The sequence below is a fragment of the Notechis scutatus genome, unplaced genomic scaffold (genome assembly GCF_049901735.1).
Source record: "Notechis scutatus isolate UNSWTSFEM ecotype Mainland unplaced genomic scaffold, rNotScu1.2 NSCUCTG74, whole genome shotgun sequence".
NCBI classification, from domain to species: Eukaryota; Metazoa; Chordata; class Lepidosauria; order Squamata; family Elapidae; genus Notechis; species Notechis scutatus.
This window is the reverse complement of record NW_028263123.1, coordinates 76,260-89,206: the sequence shown is the minus strand read 5'-3', so window position 1 is coordinate 89,206 and position 12,947 is coordinate 76,260.

Below are 12,947 nucleotides of genomic sequence, written 5' to 3'. Positions count from 1 at the left end.
GTGGATTGGGTTGTGGATTGGGTTGTGGTTGTTGGGTAGAGATGTGGTTTGTAGCTATTGGATGTTCAGATTTTTGCGTTGTTTCTTTTTTTTTCAAGGTTGGATAATCTTTCTTTTAAAGCGTCCAGGGATGCTACTATGGTGTCAAGGGATGTTATTCATGTTTCTATGGTATCAACTCTTTCAAACAGATCCAGTTTGGGTCTGCATGATTTGCAGAGATATGGAAACTCATTGGAGGATTCTAGGTATTGAATCATTTGCTCGGGTAATCCCAAGCAGTCATGATGAGCGTATTTGTTACATAGAGAACATTTGATGGAACTTTCATTACCCTTTAGAGTTTTATAGCATTTAAGGCATGTGCAGGAGTCTTGTGGTTCATTGGTGGGGATAACACATTCTTGTCCTTCAGGAAAGCAAGCAAAATCAAGTGCTAAGTGGGTAGGACAATGGTTTCTCCTTGCAATTATCAGAATAGTAATTCTCAATGTGTTTCTCTTGGGCATTTCGATCAACAAAAACCTTCCAAGTTAAAACCTGCTTTAAACAGGATGCTCTGAGTTTTCCCAGAAGGGGCAGGAAACATAGATGAACTCTTGTCCTAGAGAGCTTTAAACCTTCTGAAGTCAACAGAGATCACATTTCCTGCAACACCCTCCTTTGGCTTGTTCTGGGAAAAAAGTCTCTGTTACCAATGATTTCACTGTTAGTGTTGCTTTGGATGCTGCCTGAAGCCATCCAGGTGGACCCGAGGCCAAACTGCTTCTGGAGGAGACCTTTAGAAGAGCAAAAAGACTATTACAGACCTGGAGATCTCATCATCGGTGGAAACCTGCCTCTCTCCATGTCTATAGTTCTACAGCTTCCTTTCCAAGAGCCTCCTGCTGAGTGGGATGTCATATCTGTGTAAGTGGTTCCTTGATTGTCTTTTTTCTCAGGGCAATGTGGGAAGGGCAGTCTTGAACATGGGGCAGATTTACAATCCCACCCAGCCTCTGTTGATGTAGAGCAAGGGTCTTCAACCTTGGCAAGTTTTAGACTTGTGGATTTCAACTCTGAGAATTCCTGAGCTAACATGACTGGAGGAGGAATTCTGGGAGTTGAAGTCCACAAGTCTTAAAGCTGTCAAGTTTGAAGACTCCTGATGTAGAGCCTTCCTAATTAGGACACACTGGTTCTCTTTGATGAATCAATCTGCCTGTAATCCCCTCCCGAAGCCCTCTGACTCTTCCATGGTGAAGAAAAGCTTGTCACACTGAATAGGGAGTCAACCTTTTCTCCATGTTCCCGAAGGCAAGCTACACATTGTAGAGAAACCAGTTTGGGCTGAACTTGGGGAGAAATGATGCCAGGGTCCTCTATCTTATGCCTGGACTGAATTCATCTTCCCATCTCATTATTCTGATGATTTGAAACATCATGCTTCATGTAGAGAAGATCTGTCCTTTGTCCCATCACATATGGCTTCCCACCAATCTCCTGTTAATCCTGGGCAGATCTAGGTCAGTGGAGCACATTTTTTTTTGCAGAAGATTGTATGAGAATCCCCAATGGAAAGAGTTCCACATTCTGACACACCAAAAGGGCTTTTTCTCACTGGGGGCCCATCCAGATAAATTGGCATAATCATTTCTGGCCAGCAAAAATCAACCTGCTCAGAAACTCCATTGAATCCAATTTAATCTAACTTTAATAGATTTAAAAAGCCACCTAATTCAAAATGACTATGATGACATGATAGGAGAGAGGTGCCAGATTGGGAAAAAGTGCTTGAGAAGGTAGGGCAGAAGTTCTCAGCCTGTAAAGAGTCCCATGACTGGGTTGAATAAAGTATTAAGATAACAAGCGACATTTTCTTATCTATACTGAAAACTTCATTTTGGAAAAGTCAACATTGACATGAATTGAGCTCTTGCTATAAATTATAACTTCAACATCAATTCACAGAAATGTGCTGGGGAGAGATGGAGAGGAAGTTTTACTTTTGACAATAGTAACAGAATCAACCAATTGACACTAAGCCTGTTTTCTAACAGCACTAAAGCAACTAATTCGTATTAATCTGTTTATGATCAACTCTTACAATTTTGGCAATGAAATAACAGAATAAACATCTCCCTCCTGTCTGCTGTCTAATTTATGTCTTCTAACACTTGCAAAAAAGACCAATTCCCAAGAACTACCAACACATCCTGGCCTTGGCATTTGCCATCTGGGAGGTCAGCAGAGACCCACAGCTTCTCCCCAACATCACCCTGGGCTTCTGCATCTACGAAGAGAACCATTATGCAAGCATGACTCCAGATGTCAGCCTGTCTCTGCTCTCCAGCCAGGGAAAAGTGTTTCCTAACTATAAGTGCGACACAGAGGACAACCTTCTGTCTGTCCTTGGGGGTCTCAACTCCAGAACCTCATACCGTATGGCAGCCATATTTGGCAATTTCAAGATTTCTCAGGTATTTGGACATACAGCATGATGAAAAGGGGAATGCAGATGTAATGCTGTAGGTTCTACCTTGTGTGGCTACTGCTATCTTCAATTCTGGGACCAAAAAAGACATCATGAGGGAGCAAAGTCATGAGGATGGGGGCCTAGTCTAGATGATCTGAGGTTAGTAATAAAAAATACAGGTACCATTTTCCTCATTTAACCTCTTCCTTTTCTTCCATCTCCAACCTCCTCTCAGCTAGGTTATCGCTTCTCTGACCCTGTTTTGAGGGATAAGAGCCAGTTCCTCACCTTCTACCAGATCGATCCCAAGTATCACCTGCAGAATGCAGCCATTGTCCGGCTCCTTCTCTATTTCTAGTGGAACTGGATCGGGGTGATTGTTCAGAGGTCAGAGAGCAGTGACCATTTCATCTGGATTTTTGATGCCACCCTTGCCCAGAATGACATTTGCATACAATTTGTAAAGCAAATCTTGCCCCAAATCTCAATATTCAAAATATTGCACAGAGATCAAATAGATGTGCTTTGGACCATTTTGAACAGTGATGCTCAGGTTGTGATTATCTCTGGGGATTCAAATTCTCTGCAAAGCCTTTTAATATCCCTCTCCTTTTATGAAGAAGAGAACCAAGCTACTTCTGGGAAGGTCTGGATCCTGACCACCCAGTGGGAATTTTCAGCTATTGGCTATCATGACGATTGGATTAAATTGAAAACCCTCCATGGCGCTTTGTCTTTCACGGTCCATACAAACCTAGTGCCAGGATTCAAATACTATCTCTGGGCTCTGAATCCACACGAACCCCATGGAGATGTCTTTCTCTCCAGCTGGTGAGAAGTTGTATTTGACTGTGAGGTTTTGAAGGCAGGTGTGGGCTCACCTGATGGCTGAAGGGTTTGCACAGGGGAGGAGAACCTGGACACCCTCCCGGCCTCTGTCTTTGATGGAAAGATGACCAGTTTCAGCTACAGCATCTACAATGCCTCCTATTCTTTGGCACATGCATTACATGCTGTGTATATAGGGAATCACAATGGGCATTGAAGAGGGGCAGAGAGAAGCCACACCTTCACCTCTCTGTGAAGCCCTGGCAGGTAACTCTCATCTTCAGGTCTTCCCTTCTGGTCCATGAAACAGATTTACACTCTTTTAAGATTCATCAACTTTGGCTTATGATCTCCAATGTCTCATCATTTCCCTAATATTTTCCTCCTCTATTTTAAAGTTATATAAATCTTGAAATTTTTAACGCCATTTCAATTTTAGCAATCGTAGCTGGAAGAGGAAAAAAAGAGTCTTACACTGTTCTCCCCTAATTATGCCAATTGGTGGTGCTGTGACCGAGTTATCCACTGAATTTCCATTGCTCTATTTCGATAGTTCAATCCACATCGTGCAGCCAGTGAATCATTCAGTCTTTACCTTGGTCAGATTCTCAATCATTTTTCCCAGCAATTTATAAATGTGGATCCTACTACATAGACTCTTGGGGACGCCATGGCTCCGTGGCTAAGAAGCTGAGCTTGTCAATCAGAAAGGTTGGCAGTTCAGCAGTTTGAATCCCTAGCACCACATAATGGAGTGAGGTCCTGTTCCTTGTCCCAGCTTCTGCCAACCTAGCAGTTCAAAAGCATGTAAAAAATGCAAGTAGGAAAATAGGGACCCGTTTGGTTGGAAGGGAACAGCATGCGCCTTCAGCATTTAGTCATGACAGCCACATGACTACAGAGATGTCTTCGGACAGCGCTGGCTCTTAAGCTTTGTAATGGAGATGAACACTGCCCCTTAGAGCCAGAAGCAAATAGCACATATGTGCGAGGGGAACATTTACCTTTTTACATAGACTCTTACATATCTTGATACATACCGATATCATGTATATCTTGAGCCAAGGGTGGGAGTAGAAGACCTCTAAAGACCCTTCCAACTCTGTTATTCTTCCATTATAAATTTTTGGGTTCTCTTGAGGCTCACATGTGTCCTCCATGCTTCTCCATGTTTGCACATTGTGTAATGCTTTCCCACAAAGGTTGAAATCAGTGAAGAGCTTGTTCCATTTTGAAGTCACCTTTCCATTTGGAAACGTCTCGCCAATGACAGAACAGCCCTGATGTGTTCTGGAATATAGAATCATAAGGCTGGCAGGGACCTTGGAGGTCTTCTAGTCCAACCCTCACTCAGGGAAGAACTTGTGTCATCCCAGACAAATGGCTGTCCAGTCTATTTCTGAAAATAGAATAGAATAGAATACTTTATTGGCCAAGTGTGATTGGACACACAAGGAATTTGTCTTGGTGTAAATACTCTCAGTATACATAAAGAAAAGGTACATTCAGTAAGAATCAAGCATCATAATGAACAACACTTAATGATAGTCATAGGGTACAATCAACAATCAAATCATACTATTTTTATTTATTTGATTTATTTATTTATTTGATTTGCCAATTGTTTACAAGATAATAAGTATAAGTGTATACATAGTTGTGAATACATGAAATGGGTACATATAAGAAAAATAAAAGAATAAGAGAAACAATAGGACAGGGACGGTAGGCACGTTGGTGCGCTTATGCACGCCCCCTACAGACCTCTTAGGAAAGGGGTGAGGTCAATAGTAGACAGTCTAAGGTTAAATTTTTTGGGGTTTGGGGAAGAGACTACAGAGTCGGGTAGAGTATTCCAGACATTGACCACTCTATTGCTGAAGTCGTATTTCCTGCAATCAAGTTTGGTGCGGTTTACTTTGAGTTTGTATCTATTGTGTGCTCTTGTGTTGTTATGGTTGAAGCTGAAGTATTCATTGACAGGTAGGACATTGCAATGTATGATTTTATATACCATGCTTAAGTCAGACCGAAGACGGCATAATTCAAGGTTTTCTAGTTCTAGAATTTCAAGTCTGGTGGCATAAGGTATTCTACAACGAGTAGAGGAGTGGAGAACTCTTCTTGTGAAATATTTCTGGACTTTCTCAATTGTACTAATATCAGATACGTAATGAGGGTTCCAGACTGATGAACTGTATTCGAGTATTGGTCTAGCAAATGTTTTGTATGCTCTGGTTAGTAGTGTGATATTACCAGAGAAAAAGCTACGTAGGATTAGGTTAACAACTCTTAATGCCTTTTTGGCTATGTAGTTGCAGTGGGCTCTAGCACTTAGATCATTAGAGGTGAGTATTCCAAGGTCCTTTACAGAGCTATACTAGGAAACAGTCAATATAAATCGTAAGGATACAAGCAACAAAGTTACAGTCCTACAATCACAAGTGGGGGGGGGATGGGTGATAAGGAGTGATGAGAAGATTAACAGTAATAGTAGTGTACACTTTGTAAATAGTTGAACAGTGTTGAGGGAAATATTTCTTTAGCAGAGTGATGGCTTTCGGGAAAAAACCGTTCTTGTGTCTAGTTGTTCTGGTGTGCAGTGCTCTATAGGGTCATTTTGAGGGAAGGAGTTGAAACAGTTTATGTCTGGGATGTGAGGAGTCTGTAACTATTTTCAGAGCCCACTTTTTGACTTGTGCAGGATGCAGGTCCTCCATGGAAGGCAGGTTGGTAGTAATTGTTTTTTCTGCAGTTCTAATTACTTTCTGGTGTCTGTGTCTGTCTTGTTGGGTTGCAGAACCAAACCATACAGTTATAGAGGTGCAGATGACAGACTCAGTAATTCCTCTGTAGAACTGTATCAGCTGCTCCTTGGGCAGTTTGAGCTTTCTGAGTTGGTGCAGAAAGAACAGTGTTTGTTGTACTTTTTTGATAACGTTTTTGATGTTAGGTGTCCATTTTAGGTCATGTGATATAGTGTAACCTAGAAATTTGAAGGTCTCTACTGTTGATACCGTATTGTCTAGTATTGTAAGAGGTGGTAGTATGGGAGGGTTTCTTCTAAAGTCTACCACCATTTCTATGGTTTTGAGCATGTTCAGTTCCAGATTGTTCTGGTTACACCACAAGGCAAGTTGTATAACCTCCTATCTGTATGCAGATTCAAGTGTGTTCAGGTACCGCTAGTTGGATTAATTTAATTAGAAGAGTGTCTGGAATGATGGTATTGAATGCTGAACTGAAGTCTACAAAGAGGACCCTTGCGTAGGTATTTGGAGATTCAAGGTGTTGTAGGATGTAATGCAGAGCCATGTTAACAGCATCATCTGTCGATCTGTTTGCTCGGTATGCAAACTGCATGGGATCTAACAGCAGATCTGTGATGGTTTTCAGGTGGGACAGCACAAGCCTTTCAAAGATTTTCATAACTACAGATGTTAGAGCAACTGGTCTGTAATCATTCAGTTCCTTGATGGAGGGCTTCTTTGGCACTGGGATGATGGTAGAACATTTGAAGCAGGAAGGTACATAGCACATCTCTAGTGATCTATTAAAGATTCGGGTGAAGATGGGGGCCAATTGGTCAGCACAGACTTTTAAGCAAGAAGGAGTTATCTTGTCTGGCCCTTGTGCTTTTCCTGGCTTCTATCTGTGTAATAGATCTTGCACTTCTTTTTCTGGGATCACCAGAGGTTGTGAGCCCAATGGGTTGGGGCCAGTTGTAGAGGCTTGGCTGTTGTTGGTGTGTTTGAGATGTGGGTTGTGGAGATAAGTAGCTGTAGTTTCTTTTCAAACCTGCAGTAAAACACATGCAGGTCATCTGCTAGTTGTTGATTTCCTTCTGCCTGGGAAGGAGGTTTGCTGAAGCCAGTGATGTTTTTAAGAGTTTTCATGTTTGCTGGTTCATTTGTTGGGAATTGATTCTTTAACTTTTCAGAGTAGCTTCTTTTTGCTGCTCTGATCTCTCTTGTTAATATGTTTCTGGCCTGGTTGTATAGCATTCTGTCACCTTTTCTGTAGGCTTCCTCTTTGGAACGATGTAGCTGCTTAAGTTTAGCTGTGAACCAAGGTTTACTGTTACTATGTATTTGCAGGTTCCTTGTTGGTACACATAAGTCTTCACAAAAGCTGACATATGATGTTACAGTATCTGTGAGCTCATCTAGGTCTGCAGAGGCATCTTCAAAAACATTCCAATCAGTGCAATCAAGGCAGGCCTGGAGTTTCAGCTTTGCCTCATCCGACCAAGTCCTCAATGATTTAATTGTTGGTTTAATGGTTTTAAGTCTTTGTCTGTAGGCAGGTACAAGGTGAATCATGCAGTGGTCAGAGAGTGCCACAGCTGCTCATGGTAAAGACCTATAAGCATCTTTTACCATTGTGTAGCAGTGATCTCAAGTACTTTTTGCCTCTGGTGGGACAATTGACATGCTGGAAATATTTTGGGAGTTCTTTCCTTAAATTTGCTTGACCGAAATCTCCTAAAATGATGGGAAGGGAACCTGGGTGTTTGGCTTCAGCCTCCATAATGTGATCAGCAAGAGTTCATAATGCCTTGAAGTTTGCCAATACCTCAATACTTTCTATTCCTCTTCAACTTTTGCAACTGGGATCATACGAAGAGAGAACCAGAAGACACTGGGAAGTGAGTGTGAATTTCAGAAGCAACATTAGTCAAAGACTGTAGTTGATCTAAAATTTTCACAGGCTTCAAGGCACTCAAAGATTAATAGAATCAGGACCCACTTTAGTCAATAGGCTGAAGTGTGTATAAAATGCACCCTTAATTTCTGCTACATTTGTGATGAGTACATGACAAGAGAAGACTCGACTTGTTAAGAAAGCATCTGAACTGAAATAGCCAATGTGAACAAATAAACAGTCTGTACTTTATTTGTAAGATTGGTGATCAAGACAAGGGTCAGGAGTTAGGGTTAGGGGCAAGAAAATCCATTCGGTATCCATGAAGAGGGTACAGAGGTACCCATCAATGCCTCTTGCCAGAATTGAAGCAACTTGCAAAATCAGTGCATCTCCTTCATTACTTTGGTTAAGAAGCTTAACCAAAAGTATTCTGCGGAGAATCATTTGGAACTAGAGTTTTACATGTCTTTACACGTTTTACACAGAGTTTTATATGTCCAAGCACCTAGTTTTCCTTGGGAATAATGTGTAGTTTCAGTCCTTGAAGCTGAATATCTACAGCTTCAGAGATTGAACTTTGCCTCAGTTTACAGCCTGGTTGTAACTTTAATATAACCAGATATCATATTTTACAAAGTTACTTCAATTTCCTTTCAGCAACATTTTTTTCTCTCCCTTTGAACTTCCATTTACAGGGGAGATCAATGTAGTTCTTTTAATGTTTGCCATTTATTCATCAAAGGTGATTCTCGCCATCAGCTGACAGCACACTTGCAATTGTGGCTCTGCAGCAGTGCATAATAACCTCACAATGTCATTGTGGTGGAGAAAATAGCAGGGAATAATAAGGAATGTTACCTATGTTCACCACATTGTTGTCATCACCTTGTTGATGATCCAAACTCTGTCAAGAATCTTGGAGTACTCATCTCTAATGATGTAAGTGCTAGAGCCCACTGTAACTACATAGCCAAAAAGGTGTTAAGAGTTGTTAACCTAATCCTATGTAGCCTTTTCTCTGGTAATATTACACTACTAACTAGAGCATACAAAACATTTGCTAGACCAATACAGCTCAAATACAGCTCATCAGTCTGGAACCCACATTACGTATCTGATATTAGCAGAGTTGAGAAAGTCCAGAAATATTTTACAAGAAGAGTTCTCCACTCCTCTACTCGTTACAGAATACCTTATGCCACCAGACTCGAAATTCTAGACCTAGAAAACTGAGAACTACGCCGCCTTCAGTCCGATCTAAGTATAGTATATAAAATCATACATTGCAATGTCCTACCTGTCAATGAATACTTCAGCTTCAACCATAACAACCATAACAATACAAGAGCAAACAATAGATACAAACTCAAGGTTAACCACACCAAACTTGATTGCAGGAAATACGACTTCAGCAACAGAGTGGTCAATGTCTGGAATACTCTACCTGACTCTGTGGTTTCTTCCCCAAAGCCCAAAAACTTTAACCTTAGACTGTCTACTATTGACTCACCCCTTTCCTAAGGGTTTTGTTGGGGGCGTGCATAAGCACACCGACGTGCCTACCTTCCCTGTCTTATTTTTCATTTATTTTTTTATTTTTCTTGTATGTATCCATGTATTCATAACTATGTTTTTACTTATACCTATTATCTTGTAAACAATTGACAAAAATAAATAAATAAAAAATAAAAACATTGAATTACCTATAAAGTAATAAATACCAGATAAAAATGTAATAACTACATGAAAGAAATGAAGAGATTGCATGTAAAAACCTATTGGGGGAAATGCTGGGTTCATCAACTTCAAAAATGGCTAATTCCATCTGTTGTTTTTTTTAAAATCTCTGGGATACAGAAAACATTTATTATGCATTTTGCAATTTAAAATCTCTTTATATAAACGCTCTTCTCTTTCATTGACTTTTTGGTTGTTTGTTGTTTGTTTTGCAATTCCAGATGCACAACTTCTTGAGAAACATCATTTTCAACAACACCGCTAGGGAGGAAGTCTCCTTTTCAGAAACTGGGATGAAATATGCAGGATTTGACCTCCTCAACTGGGTCGTCTTTGCAAATATGACGATCCTTCGAGAGAAAGTCGGGTGGGTCAATCTGGAGGCTCCTTCAGCTGAAGGTTTCAGCATCAACCCTGATGCCATCATGTGGATCAACCAGGTGGGGAGTAGATGGTGCTTCCAGGTTGTTGTGATGGAAAATCTACTCAGTGGAAGGAAGGGCTGCTTTTACGTAGACCCCAAAGCCAAGCTGAACATTTCTAAGCTCTCTCTCACTCTCCTTTCAGACAAAGCCTTTCTCCCATTGTGTGAAGTGCTGCCTTCCAGGACAAGCCAGGAACGTTGAAGAGGGGAGGCCCAGTTGTTGCTACGGATGTGCTTCTTGCCTAGAAGGGACCATCTCTAATCAAACAGGCAAGTTGCTCAAGGAGACCTTCCAACAGGAATGAGGAGGTCTGGCATGGCTTCCTGGGGAGGAGTGAGAGAGAACATGAGGTGGCAAATCAGTTGAGCAAATCAACATGAAAGTCTTTCAGAACTTTTAAGGATGGAACATTCAGTGCATCCTTCTTTAAGTTGTTAGCAACAGTTTTAACTTTTATACACTGTTTATATGTTTTAATATTTTATTGAACACTGCCAAGAGTCCCTCAGCGTGGGAGATGGGAATTTCAAAATGTAAGAATAAAATAAAACAAATCAATTCATTCATTAAATAATTACTCTCAAGAGATTTTTAGCTGCTATGACATCTTCTGAGATTGATTCCATTGGATCCTACTATGTCGTGTGTAGCAGAAAAAAAGAGATGAAGCATATGGGGCCTTTCACGAGGAAAGCAATTCCTTTCAAAGAGAATCCCTGGTTCTCTTTCAAATATCAACTGTTCTCCCAGATGCAGCTCAGTGCATCCCCTGCCCAGAAGACCAACACCCGAACAAGAACCACATCCTGTGCATTCCCAAGACCATGAACTTTCTCTCCTATGAGGATACACTCAGCTTCATTTTAGTCTCTCTAGCTCTTGTCTTCTCTTCAGTCACGATCCTCGTGTTGGCAGCCTTCACTGAACACCGCAACACACCCAAGGCCAACAACCGTGAGAGACACAACTTTAAGACTGTGCGACCCTAGAGAAGAAGCTGACCTATAATATTAATAAGGACAGAAAATAGTAAAAAAGCTGAAAGAAATGTTCAAACTTTTTCCTGTGTGATTAGGCAGGAAGAGAAGCAATTGGGGGGGATTTCAGCCACTGAAGGAAAGTGAAGGAGGGGGAGAGAATAGAGGGCTATAAAATGATCTGGGATAAGGACAGACTGGGTTTTCTCCATTCTCAGAAATCCATCCAAGTTGAATCAAAGAACATCCTTAAAAAAGCCCAAACAGCCCAATGGAACTTCTCACTTACTGCTCCAAGGACACACAAAAAAGGCAAGGCCAACTCCACCAGCACACAAGATCTTTCCTATAATGTTCCCCAATCTTTTCTCCACTATAGACCCCTACTCATAAACTACCAGCAGTTCCTGGCCTTCACATTTGCTCTCATTCAGGTGAACAGGGAGCAGCTTCTCCTGCCCAGCATCACCCTTGGATTCCATATCCATGACAATCACAAGTTGGAGAGGGGGATTTTCTTATTCAGCCTCTTCCTCTTCTCCACATGAGGCCGAATAGTTCCAGGTTACAAATGTGACAGAAAGGACCCCCTGCTCTATGTCACTGGAGGTCTCAACTCCAGATCCTCAAGGCAGATGGCCTCCATCTTCAGCATCTTCAAGGTCCCACAAGTAAGGGGGCTCCATAGGATGCAGTATGGATTACATAAAGAATTGAAACACACACAGAAGGCAAGGGAACTGGTGGCTCTTCCTAAGAAGGGAGGCAGGTGAAGCCTGACACTCAAAGTGGATGAACCTGATTGGTGGGGTAATAAACCACACAACGGGGACCCTTAATGTTAGCATTAAAATGCAATTTGTCCTTTAAAGAGGATTCTTGCTTTCTCCAGCTCAGTTTTGGCTTTGAGTTCTCTCAGGGAGACAGAAGAGTTTATCCTTCCTTCCTCCGGATTAATCCCAGTGAATTTCCCCAGTATGTGGGTTTAGTGCAACTGTTCCTGCATTTCCAGTGGAACTGGGTTGGGCTGGTGGCCCCTGATGATGAGAATGGAGAACATTTCCTCTCATCTCTGGTGCCAATCCTGAAGGAGGAGATCTGCCTGGCCTTCACTAAAATGATGAAATTTGTTTTTTCTGCTGTTCCAAAGTCAAAATTACACCGTATTTTCAACACTTGGTCTAAAGGTGAAGTGATTATTATGTTTGGAGACTTCAATATTATTGTAAATCTATGGGAAATTATTGATGCAATTGAAACGCTTAGAAATGCATCATTTCTGAAAGTTTGGATCTTTACATCCAGTTGGAAACTTAATGTGCTGAACACTCAATATATTTTGCACATTGTAAAGCCCTTCCATGGGGCTTTGCATTTTTGGGACCACACCAGGGATGTCTCAGAATTCAGCCATGTTCTCCTGTCTTTAGACCCATTGGACACAAAAAGGGATTTCTTTCTCCCACTGTGGTGGGAATTGGTCTTTGGCTGCAAGATCCACAAAGTTGATAATCAGACTGGTATTTTCAAATAATGGTAGTCTCTTATTTTTTTCCCATACTGTTAATAAAGCATCTCTAATATAATGTCTCCTAAAATATCCATGTGCCTTATTTTCTTTATACCATAAAAATACATCCAACCCAATTGTAAATCATGCCCTTCTAACATTAGTAATCTGGCATTTTTCAATACAATCCATTCCTTCATCCACATCAATATTGTTGCCTAATAATATCATTCCCATTGGGTAATCCAAAACCCCCTCTCAACCTTGCATCCTGTAGTAATTTTATCTTGGTTCTTGCCTCCCCCCACTGCCAAATAAATTTCATCATCATTTTATTTAAGTCTTCAAAATAATTTTTTTTTCAGTTT